This window comes from Pseudorca crassidens, chromosome X (genome assembly GCF_039906515.1).
Source record: "Pseudorca crassidens isolate mPseCra1 chromosome X, mPseCra1.hap1, whole genome shotgun sequence".
NCBI lineage: Eukaryota > Metazoa > Chordata > Mammalia > Artiodactyla > Delphinidae > Pseudorca > Pseudorca crassidens.
In genome coordinates this window covers 13,076,359-13,098,181 of record NC_090317.1, presented here as the reverse complement: position 1 = coordinate 13,098,181, position 21,823 = coordinate 13,076,359, and the positions used below count along the sequence as shown (strand labels likewise).

The 21,823-nt window shown below is 42.3% G+C and overlaps 1 protein-coding gene and 1 pseudogene across 1 annotated transcript in view; one reads left to right on the top strand and one right to left on the bottom strand.

Annotated features, from left to right (window-relative positions):
- Nucleotides 1-21,823, bottom strand: part of ATP11C (ATPase phospholipid transporting 11C) — a 176,561-nt gene that overhangs the window by 135,840 nt on the left and 18,898 nt on the right. The gene's annotated exons all lie outside the window — the stretch shown is intronic.
- Nucleotides 14,399-15,676, top strand: LOC137217431 (26S proteasome non-ATPase regulatory subunit 4 pseudogene; annotated as a pseudogene).

Here is a 21,823-nt window from a genome sequence, read left to right as displayed (position 1 = left end):
CTGAACACTAAATACATATGAGCCATTAGGTGGGCCTTTAAATCTCTTTGCTCTATGGAAATCTCTATTCTGGTAGTAGTTGTAAGAGATTTGATCTTTATCATACTTTTCCTGGCAGCAGTAAAATTCCATTTCCATCAACTCTGTTTCCTCTCAGGAAAGAAGTCTCTCAGGAAATACTCAAAACATTGTTTTTAACAAAGTTCTCAAATATGAATCATTTTCAATTGCCAGGAAAAAACTCCTGCCCCCACTGTTCTGCATCATAATATACCTGCTGTTTTGCATCATAATATACTTACCCTAAAATGACAGTTTTGGGGCAAGACATACTTACTTGACTTTGCTCAAGCAGTTCACTCTGCCTCAACTATCTTCTCCCTTAGATCTGCTTGTCCAAGTCCTACCAACTCATTCATTCATTCAACAGTTATTTCCTGAGCACCCAGTAGTTTTTCAGATGCTAGGGGTTCAAGTAAGTGCATTAGAAATTGACTAGGTAGGGCTTCCCTGGTGGCGCAGTGGCTGAGAGTCCGCCTGCCGATGCAGGGGACACGGGTTCGTGCCCTGGTCCGGGAAGATGCCACATGCTGCGGAGCGGCTGGGCCCGTGAGCCATGGCCGCTGAGCCTGCGCGTCCAGAGCCTGTGCTCCGCAACAGGAGAGGCCACAACAGTAAGAGGCCCACGTACCGCAAAAAAAAAAAAAAAAAAAAGAAATTAACTAGGCAGAGATTTGGGGATGATCATTGTAGGCAGTGGAACCATCATCTGACATGCTGAGAATTTCCTTCAAGGAAAAGTTTCCCAGAAGAGGAAACATTTAAAGCTGGCCCTTAAGTACAAGCAGGAGGAGTTCAATGGAAGAGGAAAGGCCTCCAAGGACAGGGAGCACAATTGAGCTGCTGCCTCAGAAATTCATCCTAGTGTTTGTGCTGAAGGCTCGCTTCCAATGGGTTGCACCTGACCAATGACAGTACATCAGGGACAGGACTGTACTGATCACTGACTTTTGGACTCCCCAAAGGCTTTTCTGAAACTTTCTTCAGCTGCATAGCAGTCTAGAGAGCTTCCACCTAAGCTACTCTCTCTCCTCTTCACTAGGGGTCAGGCGTGCATCATGGACTTGCATCATGGGCACTCCCACCCTTCCCATCTCCCCCTCCCCCACCCCCCTTCTCTCTCACATAGGTGGTTGGTTATAAAATCCTTGCCGTTTAATCCTAAATTTCTCCTTCTCAGAGGACCCAGACTAACACAGCATTTAGACAGAGGGCCCACCATGAGTTAACACCCAGAGGCATGAAAAATCATGACGTGCTCTGAGCACCTAGAAATATTGATTTTACCCTCACACCCTTGCTTCTTCTACTGCATAATAATAAAACCTAGCTACCATTTATTGAACAAATATTCTATGCCAGGCACGGCCTAAGCCCTCACCATGCGTTACTTGGTTGAACCCTCACAGTAAGCCCATGATGTAGGTGCCAATATTCATCCCCCTATTACACTGTCCTTTTTATTTTTGGCTGCAGCATGTGGGATATTAGTTCCCTGACCAGGGATCGAATCTGCGCCCCCTGCATTGGAAGCACAGAGTCTTAACCACTGGACCACCAGGGAAGTCCCATCATCCCCCTACTACAAATGAAGAAACATGCATCCCTTCAAGTGGCACCTCTGGAGAAACTAGACATGAGAGAGAATGCATAGGACAGAACTGGGCCTGGGCACAAAGGAGCGCCCGCCTCATACACAGTCCAATCCAGGTCACCAGGGTATTGAGATTTGGGATGCTGGCCAGAGGGGTGGGTACAGAGGGAGAAGCTGGGCAAAATCAGAGAAGGCCTTTTATGTCCTGATAAGAAGCTTCGACTTGGTCCTCTGAGAAACAGGGAACCACCAGAAAGTTTTAAGCAGGGAAAGGGCATGTGTTTTCAAAAGACTGCTCTGCTGGCAGAATGAAGGATGGACTGGAGTAAGCAGAAATGGAAGCATCTCTGTGTATGCTTCCATCTTGTCTGCTGGCTTGTGAGGTCCTAAAGAGTAGAATCCTATTTTTTGTTTGTTTTGCTTTCATCTCTATGCCCCTGTAATGATTAGGAAAGTGTTTAACACAAAGTAACTACTCAAGAGGCCACACCAAATCTACCAGGCTAGGCCTCACCTCACTGCCCAACATTTTAATTAAGACCACCCCAAAAGTTTAATGACCAACCTTTGAACATTCCTGCTTGGACACTGGAAGTCTCCGTCTAGGCAATCTAGAAAGGGAAAGTTACACGTGTGAAGGGTAGAAGTTCCTCTCAAAACTATCTTCCACCAACTACTTGTTTCATGAACTCTCTTTGAAGCTGACATCAATCACATTTGTTGATCCTAACTGTGGGGACAAAGGTGGTCATTAAACATTTGGTTTTTGAAGGTTTACCAGGTCAATGAGCCAGATCAGGCTTAAGACCCAGAGGTCTTATGCAAAGAACACTGGACAAAAACCAAAATTGGGTTCTGGATACTGGCACAATATCCAAAGGTGATCTTTGGGAAAACACATCCCATAGGTCTATTTTTTCATCATAAAGTAGAAATAAGACCTACCCTACTTAAGGTGTCAATTATACTAGAAGATGGTATCAAGGGGCTTTGAAAACAGTAGTATGTAAAATACTGTATTTGTTCACTTAAAAATTTCTTAAGAGGGTAGATCTCGAGAGTTCTTAACACACACACACACAAATAAACATAAGGGCAGGAGACTTTCTTGGAGGTGATGGATATGTATATTATCCTGATTGTGGTGATGGTTTCAAGGGTGTATGGATATGTTTAAATCCATCAAATTGTATGCATTAAATATGGGCAGTATTCTGTATAACAATCCCACCTCAATAAAGTTGTTAAAAAAAAAAGACTAGTGACCACCAATTCTGATTTGCAGCAACACCAAGGGATGGTGTGATATTATCCAAACATTCTCAAAATACAATTGATTTTCCTTTCCTCTCATCTGTCAAACGGCATTTTTAGTTGGAAGTGTACTGCTAGGAAATCAAATAATAATGAAAATCAATTCCCAAAAGGCTATGCATTGCTTCAGCTGGAGCCAGAAACCCTCCTTAGGTCCTGGACAGTAGAAAGGTCACCTGATGGTGGCCTGATGTCCTTTCTCAGAGTCAGCCTTTTTTCTCATTGCTACCTCCTGACTTGACTGATGAAACACCGAAGTTGTTGGGCCCTACTTGTGATAACCAAAATAACCTTACCAAAAAAAGGAATCATTACCTCCAAACAGCCTGAAGTGGTTTGTGTCAGAGAAGAGAGTTTCAGTGACTCAGAAACTATCAGATCTGCATGAGCAAAGGGACTGAAGCTGGCTATCAATGGTTGGTTGCTCCTGTAAAATGAAAGTGGCATCTCCAGTCCTCTGGGCTGAGACAACCACTTCCAGATCACACACACAGACACACATTCACACTATCATTTCCAGAGCCCAAAGCATTCAGCAGGAGGTTTTAAATCAAATTTCAAACTGATTTAGTAAACTGGTATTGTTTTGACTTAGGAGGAGGGTAAAAAATAGAGGAAACTAAGTCCATTCTTATAAAAAGGAACTTGCTCTAGGCTATTCTGGCAAAAGAATTAAACAAACAACTAAAGAAATCATTTTCCAAACCCAAATTAATTATTTCCAGTTATAAAGTATGTTTAATGGTAGGAAATTAATAATGATGACAATAATGGACACCATTATATTGAACACATTCTATGCGCACGGCACTTTACATGTATTATCTTTATTCCTCACAACAACCAAAGTTAACAGTCTGTCTACATTTCAAATTAAAAACAAAATAAAAAAATGAGTCTCAGAGAGACAAATGTGCTATAAATCAAGTAAATGGCAGAGATAAGATGAAAACCAAGATATCTAAAAAGCTCAGGTTTTTAGATGGCAATGAAAGGTGGTAGAACGTTTCTCCCTTTCCTAATCTCAGTCAATCTTTCCTCCACCCTCCCTGCAGACCTGCCCCCCGCCCCTCCCCTGCCACATTCAGACACTCATTTCCAGAGAGGGGCATTAAAATGTAATGGGCTGGTAGCATCTTTAGGATTCACTATGTATAGGATCATGTCATCTGCAAACAGTGACAGCTTTACTTCTTCTTTCCCAATTTGGATTCCTTTTATTTCCTTTTCTTCTCTGATTGCTGTGGCTAAAACTTCCAAAACTATGTTGAATAAGAGTGGTGAGAGTGGGCAACCTTGTCTTGTTCCTGATCTTAGTGGAAATGCTTTCAGTTTTTCACCATTGAGGATGATGTTTGCTGTGGGCTTGTCATATATGGCCTTTATTATGTTGAGGAAAGTTCCCTCTATGCCTACTTTCTGCAGGGTTTTTATCATAAATGGGTGTTGAATTTTGTCAAAAGCTTTCTCTGCATCTATTGAGATGATCATATGGTTTTTCTCCTTCAATTTGTTAATATGGTTTATCACATTGATAGATTTGCATATATTGAAGAATCCTTGCATTCCTGGAATAAACCCCACTTGATCATGGTGTATGATCCTTTTAATGTGCTGTTGGATTCTGTTTGCTAGTATTTTGTTGAGGATTTTTGCATCTATATTCATCAGTGATATTGGCCTGTAGTTAGAGCTAATCAATGAATTTGGTAAAGTAGCAGGATACAAAATTAATGTACAGAAATCTCTGGCATTCCTATATACTAATGATGAAAAATCTGAAAGTGAAATCAAGAAAACACTCCCATTTACCATTGCAACAAAAAGAATAAAATATCTAGGAATAAACCTACCTAAGGAGACAAAAGACCTGTATGCAGAAAATTATAAGACACTGATGAAAGAAATTAAAGATGATACAAATAGATGGAGAGATATACCATGTTCTTGGATTGGAAGAATCAACATTGTGAAAATGACTCTACTACCCAAAGCAATCTATAGATTCAATGCAATCCCTATCAAACTACCACTGGCATTTTTCACAGAACTAGAACAAAAAATTTTGCAATTTGTATGGAAACACAAAAGACCCCGAATAGCCAAAGCAATCTTGAGAACGAAAAAAGGAACTGGAGGAATCAGGCTCCCTGACTTCAGACTATACTACAGAGCTACAGTTATCAAGATGGTATGGTACTGGCACAAAAACAGAAAGATAGATCAATGGAACAGGATAGAAAACCCAGAGATAAACCCACACACATATGGACACCTTATCTTTGATAAAGGTGGCAGGAATGTACAGTGGAGAAAGGACAGCCTCTTCAATAAGTGGTGCTGGGAAAACTGGACAGGTACATGTAAAAGTATGAGATTAGATCACTCCCTAACACCATACACAAAAATAAGCTCAAAATGGATTAAAGACCTAAATGTAAGGCCAGAAACTATCAAACTCTTAGAGGAAAACATAGACAGAACACTCTATGACATAAATCACAGCAAGATCCCTTCTGACCCACCTCCTAGAGAAATGGAAATAAAAACAAAAATAAACAAATGGGACCTAATGAAACTTCAAAGCTTTTGCACAGCAAAGGAAACCATAAACAAGACCAAAAGACAACCCTCAGAATGGGAGAAAATATTTGCAAATGAAGCAACTGACAAAGGATTAATCGCCAAAATTTACAAGCAGCTCATGCAGCTCAATAACAAAAAAACAAACAACCCAATCCAAAAATGGGCAGAAGACCTAAATAGACATTTCTCCAAAGAAGATATACAGACTGCCAACAAACACATGAAAGAATGCTCAACATCATTAATCATTAGAGAAATGCAAATCAAAACTACAATGACATATCATCTCACACCAGTCAGAATGGCCATCATCAAAAAATCTAGAAACAATAAATGCTGGAGAGGGTGTGGAGAAAAGGGAACACTCTTGCACTGCTGGTGGGAATGTGAATTGGTTCAGCCACTATGGAGAACAGTATGGAGGTTCCTTAAAAAACTACAAATAGAACTACCATATGACCCAGCAATCCCACTACTGGGCATATACCCTGAGAAAACCAAAATTCAAAAAGAGTCATGTACCAAAATGTTCATTGCAGCTCTATTTACAATAGCCCGGAGATGGAAACAACCTAAGTGCCCATCATCAGATGAATGGATAAAGAAGATGTGGCACATGTATACAATGGAATATTACTCAGCCATAAAAAGAAACGAAATTGAGCTATTTGTAATGAGGTGGATAGACCTAGAGTCTGTCATACAGAGTGAAGTAAGTCAGAAAGAGAAAGACAAATACCGTATGCTAACACATATATATGGAATTTAAGAAAAAAAAATGTCATGAAGAACCTAGGGGTAAGGCAGGAATAAAGACGCAGACCTACTAGAGAACAGACTTGAGGATATGGGGAGGGGGAAGGGTGAGCTGTGACAGGGCGAGAGAGAGTCATGGACATATACACACTAACAAACGTAGTAAGGTAGATAGCTAGTGGGAAGCAGCTGCATGGCACAGGGATATTGGCTCGGTGCTTTGTGACAGCCTGGAGGGGTGGGATAGGGAGGGTGGGAGGGAGGGAGACGCAAGAGGGAAGACATATGGGAACATATGTTTATGTATGACTGATTCACTTTGTTATAAAGCAGAAACTAACACACCATTGTAAAGCAATTATACCCCAATAAAGATGTTAAAAAAAAAAAAATGTAATGGGCTGATCACGGGTTTTTACCAAACAAACCTGCAGTTAAGTTCTGACCGTGCCATTTACTAGCTCCAAAGACTTAAGTGGTACAAATGACTTGTTGGATCTCAATTTTCAATTAAGATTAAATTAAATAAACATACACATTGCCTGGTACGTAGACACTCACTATATTTGTTGCCTTTCCCCTCACTCTCTTTTGATAGCCTAAAGATCAAATAAAGATGAAGAACAGCACCCTACCAGGGCAGTCCCAAAGGCTACATATTTTGATTTCACTTATACGAGGTTCTGGAAATGAGAAAACTATAGAGACAGAAATCAGAGCAGTGGTTGCCAGGGGTTGGCAACATAGGGAGGACACTGACTACAAAGGAGCACGAGGGAACACTCTGGGTGGCAGAAAATTCTATTATCTTGACTTCAGTGGTGGCCACAAGCTATATTAAGTTTGTCAAAATTCATAGACTTGTACATACATAAAAAGTGTGAATTTTATGTAAAGTGTATCTCAATAAACCTAAAGAAAAGCATACTATCTCAGAAATGGCCAACTATTTTAGGTAGAGATCTACATCTAATAGAACTAAAACTGCTGAGGTTTGACTGAAAGTTCAAGATCCATGATTAAAGAACAGGAAGACAAGGAGGACAAAGTTCATGACAGTGTTGTGTGTCTTTCACTGCTCATTGATATAACTATGTAAAAAAAAAAAAGGGCTCTTGTAAGAAGGGGATAAATGTATAATTTAGGACCAAAATATCCCATTTGCTATTTATTTGAAACAGATCAATTTAAAATGATAAATGGCCACTAACTGTTCTCACCAACTGCTTGAGTTTGTAGATGACTCATTCAAAGTATTGCTTAATAAGACAGGAACTTGTTCAAGTACTAATTCTCCTCACTTTACAACTGTTCTGATTTACCAGAGCAAGAAAGAAGCATTTTCATTCTGTGCAATTTCTTTCTCTTGATTAGAGTTTTGAAGAGACATGCGAGAAGCTTATCCTGGCAGCAGAGGCTGCCAGGTGGGAGAAGGTGAAGAGTTGTCCAACCTTCCCCGAACCCCCAAAGGGCCTTTCTCCCTGTATGGCAGGCAGGCTGTTCAGTGATAGTTGCAGGCAGGTGTCTAGCCATGGATAAGCCAGTGAGCGCGGTCCTAGGTTGGCAGGGAGCTACAGTCAAAACAACGGTAAGAGTCTTTTAAGTAGCATTCTCGGTGCTCCAAGGGAGACCTAAAGTGAAAAATAGGCTATAGAAGACTTGTCTTTATTTCTTTACTCATCCATTCATCCAACACATATCTATTGACTGCCCATTCTGGGCCAGTCTCTGCGTGAAGGCTGAAGACACAGAGATAACTGCCTGGTGTAGAGTAGTTTACAATCTTCGGGTGGCAGGCATGGGGGTGTATAAGGGGCAAGAGCAGCCAACAGGTCAAAGTACACCTTAATAGAAAAGGAAGGTCAGAGTTGTGATTTATTCCTCCCTGTGTACCATTTTCCATCAGGCTTTCACAGTGCCCCGGGAGTTCACCGTGGAGATGAGACCGGCAGTCATTCCAGGTAGCAGGAACAACATATGCAAGAGAAGTGTGAGTAAGCACGATGTAGCCAGGAAACTGCACGAAATTTGGGGGCACTGAGAGCCTGATGAAAAATGGTGTGTATGGGACTGGAGAGGCAAGCATGAACCAGAAGGCTGAGGGCTTCATAAGTTGTGTCAAAGAGCTAGATGTCTGTTTGCGGGGTAGACAATGGGGACCCTATTAGCAGGGGAGTAAAAAACGAAGACTTGCATTTACAAAGATGATTTCAAGGGCAAGTCAACAATAGACAGAGGCAGAAAGGAGACTCTCCTCTCTCTTTATTGAGTAGCTGAAAAGCTGGTGGTGGACCAGAAAGTTGGTGTTAATTGAAGCAGCAGAAAGAGCCCCTCCATGAACCAACCTTCAGTCATGCAGAAGAAATGACCCATTCCCCTACCCACTGCATGCCTCTAGCTAGCAATCATGATTGTTTATTTCTCTATCCCCCCTGGAGTAGCAGCTCTCTAAGGACAGGAATGGTGACAAACACACACACACAGAGACACACACACACACACACACACACACACATGAATGCCTGGCTAAAAGTAGACGTTGAGTAACTGTTGACTGAATGAATAAGTGAATAAATATATGAATGAATTGATAGTTTGGGGCCCAAGAAACCAGTTGAGAGCTGTCGAAAATGTTATTGATGGGTTATTTTGGGAGTTGGTAAGTTACCCATCACATGGAAAGTTGAACTAGATGTCTTTGAAAGTCTCTTCCAATGTGAAGATTTATGATTTGAGGCCACTCCCTGTGAAAGTAACAAGTGGCTGAAAAGGGGATACATGAGATTTGTTCTAAGGAAAGACCAAAAAATGATCAAATAAAAAAGTCAAGGAGTGAGTTTATAATATCAGGGAATAACAAACTAAGGCAGCTAAAAGGTGACAGATTTTTATAAACAGAATGGAAAACACTGACTGTCACAATTAAGCTTCTGAAGGCAGGCAGTACGGTAGATCAGGTCCTGTCATCTATAGAGACACCTCCATATTGGAGGGAAGGAATTGGAGATGGACTCAGAAGCGAGCTCTAGGAGGAGATCCAGGTAGGCAAGAGAGCATAATTGGCAAAGGAGAGTGGGCAGCAACAGGCAGAGGTCCAGATAGGTGGTCAATGAGCAAACATCAGGATACTCAGCAAGGAGAAAGCAGACATAATACTATAACAGGTAAATCTGGTAAAAAGCAATTGGTCAGTGAGCATCAACAAAATCAACAATGGGTAGCAGAGTCCCAAACACAGGCATGGGTCCAGGCAGAGTTCAAGTTCCGGAGAGGCCTGGCTAAAAGAAAGCATATTTCTACCCTTGGAGCAACTGTGGCACCAACCACTATACCCAGACAAGGACTTCACAGACGGGCCCGGGTTCTGGCATGGAAGTACAAGGCCAGTCTTAATTACAAGGAACTAAGCAAGAGCAGCCTTAAAAAATGTAAGCACACAAAGTCAGAATGAGACTAGCAGACATGCCGATCTGCTGAGCTGGCAGCCAGAGGTTCCCAAATTATCTCCAGCTCAGGACAGGCTGGGGCCCAAAGCCTCGTTCGGGGCTGACCCGCCCCAGCTCTGTCCACTGGAGAGCAGTGAAGACATGGAAGTCAGCAGGCCCTCACAGCCCTCCCAACATCAGACAGCATGAGGCAAGGCCCTGAGCAGAGAAGATCGGCAATGAAAGAGAAAGAGTGAACCTGTCACATGGGAAGGACCAAGGAAGAGGAATATGGAATTCAGTGTATAGAGATCTCTGTTCACCCACCTCCACTTCCTCTACCTACCATCACTTCCCTAATCCAGAATACATATCTTAAAAAGTTCTATGCCTCATAGCTATTACCCAGAAATCTTTTTCCTAATGTACTGTATCATATCATACCATGAAATTGGGTGGACAGCCCATATTGCTACTCTTATTTCCCATTCTGAACCACAAACTTACATAGTCTTGAGGGGTATAAGCAGTGCTCTGACCTATCCACTCTTAACTATATGGATGAAAATCTGAGGACCACCGAGGGAAGTCACATAATAAAACTACCCCCGGGCTTCCCTGATGGCGCAGTGGTTAAGAATCTGCCTGCCAATGCAAGGGACATGGGTTCGAGCCCTGGCCCGGTTAGATCCCACATGCCGTGGAGCAACTAAGCCCGTGCACCACAACTACTGAGCCTGCACTCAAGAGCCCGCGCACCACAACTACTGAGCCCGTGTGCCACAACTACTGAAGCCTGTGTGCCTAGAGCCCATGCTCCAAAACAAGAGAAGCCACCACAATGAGAAGCCCCCGCACCGCAACGAAGAGTAGCCCATGTTCACCGCAGCTAGAGAAAGCCTGCGTGCATCAACGGAGACCCAACGCAGCCAAAAATAAAAACAAACAAATAAAAAAATAAATTTATTAAGAAAAAAAAAACCTACCCCCCAAACTACAAGTAGTGGCAGAGCCTATGATAACACCCAGATGTCTCTACTCCTTTCATGTTTGCAGTGTCATCAAATCTGGTAGAGATGTCTGTTATTAGGAAGAAAAATTGAGTTAAATGCATTCATTCCTAATTTTTAACCCTTTCCACTGAGCTCACACACAGCCCAACAGAAAACCTCTTTTCATCTGCACAGACGTTCCTTGATACATGACAGAATGAAAATCCACTAGAGGCTACACAATTTAGATTATCCAACTCCAAAGCAAGAGAAAGCCTCAAGCAACACCATCTGATTATGCGACTTTGCTGCTGTGGAGATTTAATCAAATTCATCCTAGAGGCTCATCTGCTGCATGACACACTCATTCTTTGATAGCAAAACTCTTCTTTTCCTAGTACTTTCTTTTTTTTTAATTTATTTATTTTAATTTATTTATTTTTGGCTCGCTGGGTCTTTGTTGCTGTGCGTGGGCTTTCTCTAGTTGCAGCGAGTGGGGGCTACTCTTCGTTGCAGTGTGCGGGCTTCTCATTGCGGTGGCTTCTCTTGTTGCAGAGCACGGGCTCTAGGAACGTGGGCTTCAGTAGTTGTGGCACGTGGGCTCAGTAGTAGTGGCTCGCGGGCTCTGGAGCGCAGGCTCAGTAGTTGTGGCACACGGGCTTAGCTGCTCTGTGGCATGTGGGATCTTCCTGGACCAGGGCTCGAACCCGTGTCCCCTGCATTGGCAGGCAGATTATTAACACTGCACCACCAGGGAAGCCTTTCCTAGTGCTTTCTGATCTTCATCTGTTACTGTGACTAGCATTTGAAAGAATGTAGATAAGCAGGAGGTTGCTTGATCCCTAATATCTATATAATCCTTTGTACTTATACAAAAGCTGGGAAGATAGAAAGGGTCTCATTTCCACTATTACTTCTGAATAAAAGAGTGAAAAGAGAAGGTAAGAAAGTCTAATAACTGATAAATCATGAATAATTGAGATGCCATAACACTTGAAGAATGTGATTTAAATTATTTAACAATATTCATCAGTGGTCAAACAGAATTTTGTTGAAAAACTCAGTATATTCAGAAAAGCTAAACAAATATACACTGTACACCAACAACTTGACCTTGACCAACTTTTGTTAACTACAAAGTATTGGCTATTCCTTAAATACGGTTTATTTCTCCAATTAGTAAGAGTGGGCCTTGGGGGGAATAAAACCCTAAAATTTACCTAAAACCATGTTTTCTTTAACTCAAAGTAACATCTGTTGAATAAATAAATGAAATGAACCATATTCCTCTCCAGAATCATAGAGGTAGAAAAATCAGTAAAAATCTGTTTTAAAAAAGACTAACTTCACAGTGAAGAAAGCTGACAAATGCTACCCCAGCCAAGTGATCAAGTTAACATCATCAGTAGAAAGTCACGTTGATACTGTGCATGGTGGATAAGATGTGATGAGGACAGCCCTTCACTTCTCCAGTCTTCCTCCTAAAAAGCCATAATCCACATCTTATCTTGAGAAAAACATCAAACAAATCCTAACTGAGGGATCTGCTACAAAATCCCTAACCGGTACTCCTCCAAACTGTCAACGTCATCAAAACCAAGGAAAGTATGAGAAACTGTCACATCCAAGAAGAGCCTAAGGAGACAGGATGACTAATTATGGTATTGTATTCTCGATGGGATCCTGGAACAGAAAAAAGGACATTAGGGACAAACTGAAGAAATGTGAATGAAGTATGGACTTCAGTTAGTAATAACATAACAATATTGGTTCATTAATTGTGACAAATGTACCATTACTAATATAAGCTAATAATAAGGGAAACTGTGTAGGGGCATATGTGAACTCCTTGTACCATCTCTGCAAAGTTCCTATAAATCTGAAATTATCCTAAAATGAAAAGTTTACTAAAAAAGTTTAAGACAAATTCTAAAAATAAGTACTGAATTCTTCCAGGTGCTGAACAGATACAAATATATAAGAGATATTAGACAGTAACATTAACAAATTAAGAGTATAAACCTAAATATTCTTTGACTGTTTTTTGGGGGGTGGGGCATATCTCTCAACTTGAGGGAGTGGTCTTAGACCTTATTAGCCAGAACTTGGATTAATAAATGTACACAGCTAAGGGAATTCCCTGGTGGTACAGTGGTTAAGGATCTGCCTGTCAATGCAGGGGACACGGGTCTGAGCCCTGGTCCGGGAAGATCCCACATGCTGTGGAGCAACTAAGCCCGTGCACCACAACTACTAAGCATGCGCTCTAGAGCCCGCGAGCCACAACTGCTGAGCCCGCGTGCCACAACTACTGAGCCCATGCGCCTAGAGCCTGTGCTCCACAACAAGAGAAGCCACAGCAATGAGAAGCCCACGCACCTCAACGAAGAGCAGCCCCAGCTCGCTGCAACTAGAGAAAGCCCGTGCGCAGCAACAAAGACCTAACATAGCCAAGAATAAATAAATAAATAAATGTGTGCAGCTAAAAAATCCCCCAATTTTTCTATTTACCTTATGATAGATGTATTATCTTAAGTTATTTATATATCCAATTATAATGAGGCATGTTGCTTGCTATTTTTCCTACTGAGGAGTCAACCTAGAATCCAAAACTACTAATAATATACTAAAGGTTAACTTCACCAAAAAGTTTGTTTACTTTCTGTGTGCCTTTCAATCTTTCTGAGAAGTGCTTTAAGTGTATTTTAGGAGCCAAGAACATGAATTAGGGATGCGGTGAGGAAGAGTAAGTGGGGCTGCTGGAGACAGTGTTCCTGTGGAGCTGACCCTGGTCATCAGTCTCTGAGCAAGTACTGTCACTTGTTTTAATTCCTTCTCCCTCATCCTTTGCTCCCTTTAAATCTGGTGATTTCTAGGAATGAACCTTCTTTATGACATATGCTGTATATTATTTGGTTTGAAGAAGCCTTGAGTTTGTGAAGTAAAGCGATGTTCTTTTTCAAAGCTCTCAGTTCTTAAAATATCAGAACTTGCAAAAAGCACATACAGGGTTGTTATTATCCCTTCAGATCAATAGCTCAGTCACTGCTATGAGCTATTAAAAAAGGAGTTAGGAAGACAAGCAAATCTTTTGGGCTGCATCTATTCTGGCAAAAGAAGCACAGTAGAGAGGCACCAACATATTAAAAACCATTTTAGCAAGTGAGTTCTTGCCAAGCAAAAGAAAATCCTGGGCCACTCTATCTACCCAAATGTTTTCATAGAGGTTTTAGCTAGCAGGCAATTAAATTCTAGGAGCAGCTACAGGCAAAGAGAGGCTTGGAGGCTAAGGAATGAGAGTATATGTGGGCAACAGCTAGACACAGGAGCATTTGCAAAACCACGTTAGGTTCCCCTAAGTTCCCCAGCACAAATATTCGCTTTAATTTCAAATCCCTTCATCAGCTGAAATATACTTCACAATTTTTTTTTTTTTTTTTTTCCAGTACGCGGGCCTCTCATTGTTGTGGCCTCTCCCGTTGCGGAGCACAGGCTCCGGACGCACAGGCTCAGCAGCCATGGCTCACGGGCCCAGCCGCTCCGCGGCACGTGGGATCTTCCCGGACCAGGGCACGAACCCGTGTCCCCTGCATCGGCAGGCGGACTCCCAACCACTGCGCCACCAGGAAAGCCCCTATACTTCATAATTTAAATAAGCATTTGAAGTTGGGGAGGGTGGAAGGCGGCAAGATGGTGTTGGAAAGCACTATGGTTTGCGTGGACAACAGTGAGTATATGCGGAATGGGGACTTCTTACCCACCCGGCTACACGCCCAACAAGACGCTGTCAACATAGTCTGTCACTCCAAGATCCTCAGCAACCCTGAGAACAATGTGGGCCTCATCACACTGGCCAATGACTGTGAAGTGCGGACCACACTCACCCCTGACACCGGCCACATCCTGTCTAAGCTCCACACTGTCCAACCGAAGGGCAAGATCACCTTCTGCACTGGCATCTGCGTGGCCCATCTGGCCCTGAAGCACCAACAGGGCAAGAATCACAAGATACGAATCATTGCCTTTGTGGGAAGCCCCATGGAGGACAATGAGAAGAATCTGGTGAAACTGGCTAAACGCCTCAAGAAGGAGAAAGTAAATGCTGACATTATCAATTTGGGGGAAGAGGAGGTGAGCACAGAAAAGCTGACCGCCTTTGTAAACACACTGAATGGCAAAGATGGAAGCGGTTCTCATCTGGTGACAGTGCGTCCTGGGCCCAGCTTGGCCGATGCCCTCATCAGTTCTCCGATTCTGGCTGGGGAAGGCAGTGCCATGCTGGGTCTTGGTGCCAGTGGCTGAATTTGGAGTGGATCCCAGTGCTGATCGTGAGCTGGCCCTGGCCCTGCGTGTTTCTATGGAAGAGCGGCGGCAGCCGCAGGAGGAGGAGGCGCGGTGGGCAGCTGCTGCCTCTGCCGCTGAGGTGGGAAGCGCTACGACTGGGACTGAAGACTCGGACGATGCCCTGCTGAAGATGACCATCAGCCAGCAGGAGTGTGGCCGCACGGGGCTCCCTGACCTAAGCAGTATGACTGAGGCAGAACAGAATGCTTACGCCATGCAGATGTGCCTCCAGGGCGCAGAATTTGGCCAGGCAGAATCAGCTGACATTGATGCCAGTTTAGCCATGGACACACCTGAGCCCGCCAAGGAGGAGGATGATTATGACGTGATGCAGGACCCCAAGTTCCTTCAGAGTGTCCTGGAGAACCTCCCAGGTGTGGATCCCAACAACGAGGCCACTTGAAATGCCATGGGCTCCCTGGCCTCCCAGGCCACCAAGGATGGCAAGAAGGACAAGAGGGAGGAGGGCAAGAAGGACAAAAGGGAGGAGGACAAGAAGTGAGACTGGAGGGAAAAGGGAGCTGAGCCTGTGCAGGGGGCCGAGTACGGTGGGGTGGGATATAGGGTTAGATGTGTTGTCTATAACCACTGCAACCTAAATAAAGCTTGGCAACGTTTTTTTCTTAAAAATAAATAAATAAGCATTTGAAACATGTCAACTGCATATGCCTGTCTCCTGATTAAAGTAAAAATTAAAAAAGGAGACACCAAAAAATAATGGAGAAGGCCCCACTCAGCGAGAAAGATGTTATCTGGAATCTATATTTAAAAAACAAACTCTTGGGATCTCCCTGGCGGTCCAGTGGCTAAGACTCTGCACTCCCAATGCAGGGGGCATGGGTTCGATCCTTGGTCAGGGAACTAAGATCCCGCATGCCGCATGGTAGCAAAAAAAAACAAAAAAACAAAACCCCCACAACTCTTGGGCTACACTTAGTAACTTGTTTCCAAAGAGTACAGTATGGAAAAGAGGAAAAACAGCAGCTTTAAAGTGGAGGAATCAGGTAAACACTACTTTAGGCAGGTGATCAAGGTCAATGCCAACCAGGATGTCATGTTAATAATTTGTACTCTTTACACCTGAAACACAACATTGTAAATCAACTATAATTCTATAAAAAAAAATTTTTTAAATGTACTCTTGATATGGTGTAATGAAAATGGCATTTCACCTCACCAGTCTTCCTCTCAAAACTCAATAAGTGCGAGTCTAATCATAAGAAAAATGGACAAATCCCAATTGAGGGACATTCTACAAAATATGCGACTAGTATTCCTCAAAACTGTCAATGTCATCTAAACCAAAGAAAGTCTGAGAAACTGTCACAGCCAAGAGGAATCTAATGAGATATAACTAAATATGATGTGGTATCCTGCCTAGGATCCTATAACAGGAAAATGACATTAATGGAAAACTGAGGAAATCTGAATAATTAAGTATGGATTTTAGTTAATAATAATGTATCAATATTGGTTCATCAATTGTGACAAATGTACATTACTGCATAAGATGTTAATAATATAGGAAACTGCACGTGGGATGTGAAAACTCTGTACCATGTATGCAACTTTTCTGTAAATCTAAAACTATTCTAAAATTTAAAGTTTTTAAAAACATTGAAAAAAATCTTTTGTTGGTTACCTCCCTTCTCCATTCAAATCCTGTGCTTCTAACCAAATATTACAAAGAGAATCAATGAGCCTTGGGCATCTGTTACATGAGAAAGAAACCTGCAATTAACTTCCTATGGATCACTTAATAGTCACCAGGTGGGAATGGTTTGTCAACACTGTCCTTGAGTCAAACATGGAGCAAATTTAAAGTCAATGGCAAAATCGGGGATGAGTGACGTTTAACAATGCAGTCAATCCATCAGCAAAAGTTTGATGATGTAGCACAGCCCTGAAATCTAAACACAGCCAAGAATATGCACATCTAAACCCTGCTAATGCTTCAAAATGCATTAGATATAAATCTAGAAACTATGACAACCTAAGCTTTAGCAAAAATCATTTCGACCCTGTATAATAAACATTAAAAAATTAATGGGACTTCCCTGGCAGTCCAGTGGTTAAGACTCCTCGCTTCCACTGCAGGGGGCATGGGTTTGATCCCTGGTCGGGGAACTAAAATCCCACATGCCACGCAGTGCGGCCAAAAAAAAAATTAAAAGCAAAGCACTCCAACACTAGAATCATGGGTATTATCAGTTTTACAAGCATTTCCTGGAATCGGATGGCACTACATAAAAGTTAGATTCAGAGGGGTGAAGGTTGAAAAATACTGTGGAATTTCTAAAGTCCAGGTTTGGGTTGATTGATCAAGCAGACCTTGTTTACATTTCAGTTGATATCTGAAGACAATTGATAAAATAGGGGGTGGGGGAGGGTGGCAGCTGAAAAGTAGTTTATTACCACCCACTGTTGATTAGAAACAATGTACCTAATTGCAAAAGTAGGATTAAGTTGCACTTCATATCTTACTTAGTCAGAGTCAACCTTCAGTCAGTATTTTTATAGAACCCTGGTTCTCAAACATTATTCTGCATCAGCGGCACCTGGAGGGTGTGTTACACCAGATTGTCAGGTCCCACCCACAGTTTCTGATACAGTAGGTCTGAATCAGAAGCCTGGGCATTGCATTTCTAACAGCTCCCAGGTGATGCTGATACTTGTCTTTTATAAACATTCCAACAACTTTAAAAAACCTATGATCAAATGTAAGCACCTCAATAAAATCTAAAACCAAATTTAAATAATTTGGGAATTTTCTGCCCTTTTTCTTTAGCAACAAGTACTTCTTAAGAATTTATTCCAGTACTCGGCACTATACCAGACACTGGCCCTGGGCACAGAGCACTAAGTAAAAGCACACATACCCTTTTAAATTTTGTTCTAGGGGGAAGGCAGCTAATAACTAGCTCCAAGATTCATTATTAATTACAGTTGCAGAAAGAAGTAAGAGAAGTACAAGGTGCTATGAGACCCCATTGAGATTGGGTGGTCTGACTGCAGCGGGGGTCGGAAGGTTTCCTTAAGGATGCTTGAGTTCAGTACTGAAGGAATAGAAATGGGGCCCTTGGGGGAGGATTCCACACAGTGGGAGCAGTGTGCGGGAGGAGGGCGAGCCCTGAGGGAAGGCCAGTGTGACTGCAGTGTACAAGGCGAGGGGCAAAGGTCAGAGATGTTATTGCACAGGCAGGCAGAGCCTGGTGTGCACAATAAGGAGTCGAAATCTTACTCTGTGAAGGGAACCACTAGGGATTCTTAGCATTAAACTGACTTAAACTAATGCTATGTTTTAAAAAAATCAGTCTAGCTGCTTTGCAGAGATGGATTAAGCTTGGCAAGACTGGATCCCAAAAATATTCAGGAGGCATAATCTTTGGAATTTGGTGAGGGACTGGGTAAGCTGGAGGGAGAGGAGAAAAGATTCAAGGGTAACTTCCAAGACTATAAAATGCTATGAAGTGATTAGCAGTGCTTTTCCAGTCTGACTTGAGCTTTTCTCTGTGGTGTAGCATGACAGGCAAAAAATGTATTTTATCTGTGTCTAGAAAAGGACTGGACTCACAAAAATACTTAAAATAGTAGGATAACAGATCAAATGCTTCCCTTTTCCAAGAAGAGAAAATTCCTTTTGACAGCATTATATATTAAGCTCAAAGTTAACCTTACTGTCTCCCTTCAAGATTGTGGAAGCAAAGACTGACAGGGTTACTCATTCTGTAGTCTGTGAACTACAAGAGCATTTTATTTTTACCTTTCTCATGGCATTTATCACTTCCTGCCTTGTATTTTCGTTATGTATCTGTGTATCTTATCTCCTTTCCTAAACTGTAAGTTCTCTAATGAAAGATAATGATTACTAACATAGAAATAAACCCGAGACAATCTATCTACCCACATCTAGGGGTGTTGTAGGTGGGAAGGGCATTAGAGTAAAAACAGGCAGAAAATCCTTTTCTTTTGTCTCATTAACCAAACAGGTTGTCATTAAAAACAAAAAAAGTGATGCAGAAGTAGGAAAAGGTGCTTATTATGTATTTTACATTGACATATAACTTAAAGCAGCACTCGAATATAATTAAAGAAAATAATGAAGTGTTGGAAACTACTGCTTTCTCTAACTGGAAGGGCAACTAAGCAAGATTTTGGATGACCAAGCGTGGACATGAAAATACTTCCATTCTTATGTCACCACATCCTTAAAACTGCACTGGCAATGGCTGACTGAAATTAACCAGAGTTCTACAGCAGACTCAAATCATCAATAATTCCTACACTTAGAAAAAAAATTACCCTGCCACCCCCCAAACCCTATAAAACAAGTATGTGCAACACTCTCTGAACTGAGTGTTGCAGAGGGATCTTAGTCCCTCCTTTCTTAGGGAGCTAAGTTTACCATCTATCAAAGAGCCAAGAAAAAATCTCTCAGACAGATGCCTCAGAGTCCAGGCCCTAGCATGGTAATTCGCCAATTCATTGTTTAAGGCTTTCTTGTATTGCTTGCTCTAAATGAAACTGTAGTATAATGGTGCCTTTTCCACTAACCTGAACACTTTTAGATAAGGTCTAAGATTCAGGCATGTAAAAGCCTACCCTAGGTTATGGTAACCTCAGAACAACTCAGAATGGTATTTCTTGCTCACAGACTTCATTCAGAGCTTTACCGAAATGGCACCTTGCCAATGAGGCCTTCCTTTGTTGCTCTATTGAAAAACTGCAACCGCTACCACCTGATACTTCCTATCTTCCTTCCCTGCTTTCTTTTCCCTTTACCACTCATCACTAGCATACAAGATACTACAATTATTTATCTTGTTTATTGTCTGTCTCCCTGTCTACTGGTTGTCCCCCCAAATCTGTTCTTCCTTTCTTCCTGAGCACCTGGCTTTCCAGCTGGAAACTGCATTTTTCTATCTCCCTTATGACTAGGGAGGACCACGTGACTAAGATTTCGCCAAAGGTATATGTGTAATAGTGATGTGTGAAACTTCCTGGTCATTTTCCTAAAGAAGCTTGCCCTGGACCCCTCTTTCCCTCTAGTTGGCTGGAACTTGAAAACCAAATGCTGAGGAAGGCAGAACTGCCCCGCTAGCCTGGGACCCTAGATGATCTTATGGAATAGAAGTTGCCTCCTTGCCCCGGGCTATTACAGGCCAGAAAGACAAAGATCTACCTTTTTCTGGCCATTGTATTTTGGAGCTCTCAGCTTATCCTTTACCCTAACAATACCCTCCCCCATTAAAATGTAAGGTCCATGGGGGCAGAGACATTAGTCTGTTTTGCTCACCAGTGCATCCCTAGCAAGTAGAAGTGCCTGACACAGGGCACGGTACCTAATATTTGTGAATTGATTAAATAGACAACTTCATTATTAACACTTCCACATCTTCAAACCACCTTCATGGCTTCAAGAAGTTCAGATTACAAGATCCAAATTGCTCCTAAGACAGCGCCCCAGAAGTTCCTATACTCCATTCATTGCCATCTTCCCCCTCCTCCACTGAGTGTGCCCTTCAGCCCCACTAGCCTCCTTTTCAGTTTCCCAACGTGCCTGGCTCTTGCCCAACTCAGCGCCTTTGAACAAGCTGGTTCCAGTATCTACTCCCAAACCCCTCTGCAGAAGTCGCCCCTCCTTCCTTCAGTTATCTGCTTATATGCCATCTCCTCTGACAGAGCTGGCTGGCTACCCTATCAAAAACAGACCTTATTTCTGCTATCTCTGTTTCTAATTCATTTTATTCAAAACTTATGAAAGTGAGTAATTATAATATTTGTTGCCTTATTTTCTTTTTAAAATTTTATTTATTTATTTTTTGGGCTGCTTTGGGTCTTCATTGCGGTGCGTGGGCTTTCTCTAGTTGCAGCGAGCGGAGGCTTCTCTTGTTGCAGAGCATGGGCTCTAGGCGCGTGGGCTTCAGTAGTTGTGGCTCGTGGGCTCTAGAGTGCAGGCTCAGTAGTTGTGGCGCACGGGCTTAGTTTCTCTGCAGCATGTAGGATCATCCCAGACCAGGGATCGAACTCACGTCCCCTGCATTGGCAGGTGGATTCTTAACCACTGTGCCACCAGGGAAGTCCCTGTTGCCTTATTTTTAAACTGTAAATTAGATTATAAGTTCCATAAGGACACGAACCACTTCTGTTTTTATTTACTACACTATCCTCTTTGCTTAGCATAGTGCCTGGCCAGTCATAAGAGGTCAAAAGGTGCTGAGTGTTTATTTTTAAATATTTTGAAGTAGACATGAATTAAAGCATACGTAGCTCTCCCATAAATGCAGTCTTCAAATGTTCTTGACCACCAGCCTGACAATAATGTAAGCTTCTACTTATGGGGATATAAACCAATGCATATTTCAGCAAGCTTTTAATTGCTTTCCTAGAAGGATTACCATTCCTCCTTTCCACTACGAGTTTTTAGTTGCTTACAACCTGGTGGAATTTGAATGACTCCTATTGGTATGATGGACCAAGGGCAACTTTTACAAGGATGTCTCAAATGCAGGTTCATATGGGCATATACAATTCAAAATAAATGATGATTATGTTTTGGGGCATGCCAACTGGCCTCCCAGGACCTCAAACCCAAAGATCAAAGATTCTTTCATCTCTAAGGTCAAGGTTTCAGTTCATCAATTTGCTTCTGGATTATGTAACCTGAGGTGGCCCTCTAGAACTGTGTGGGCACCAGCCAAACTGGGTACTCCAGAACACTCTGGAGGTATTCAGTAATTCAGACTTTTAAA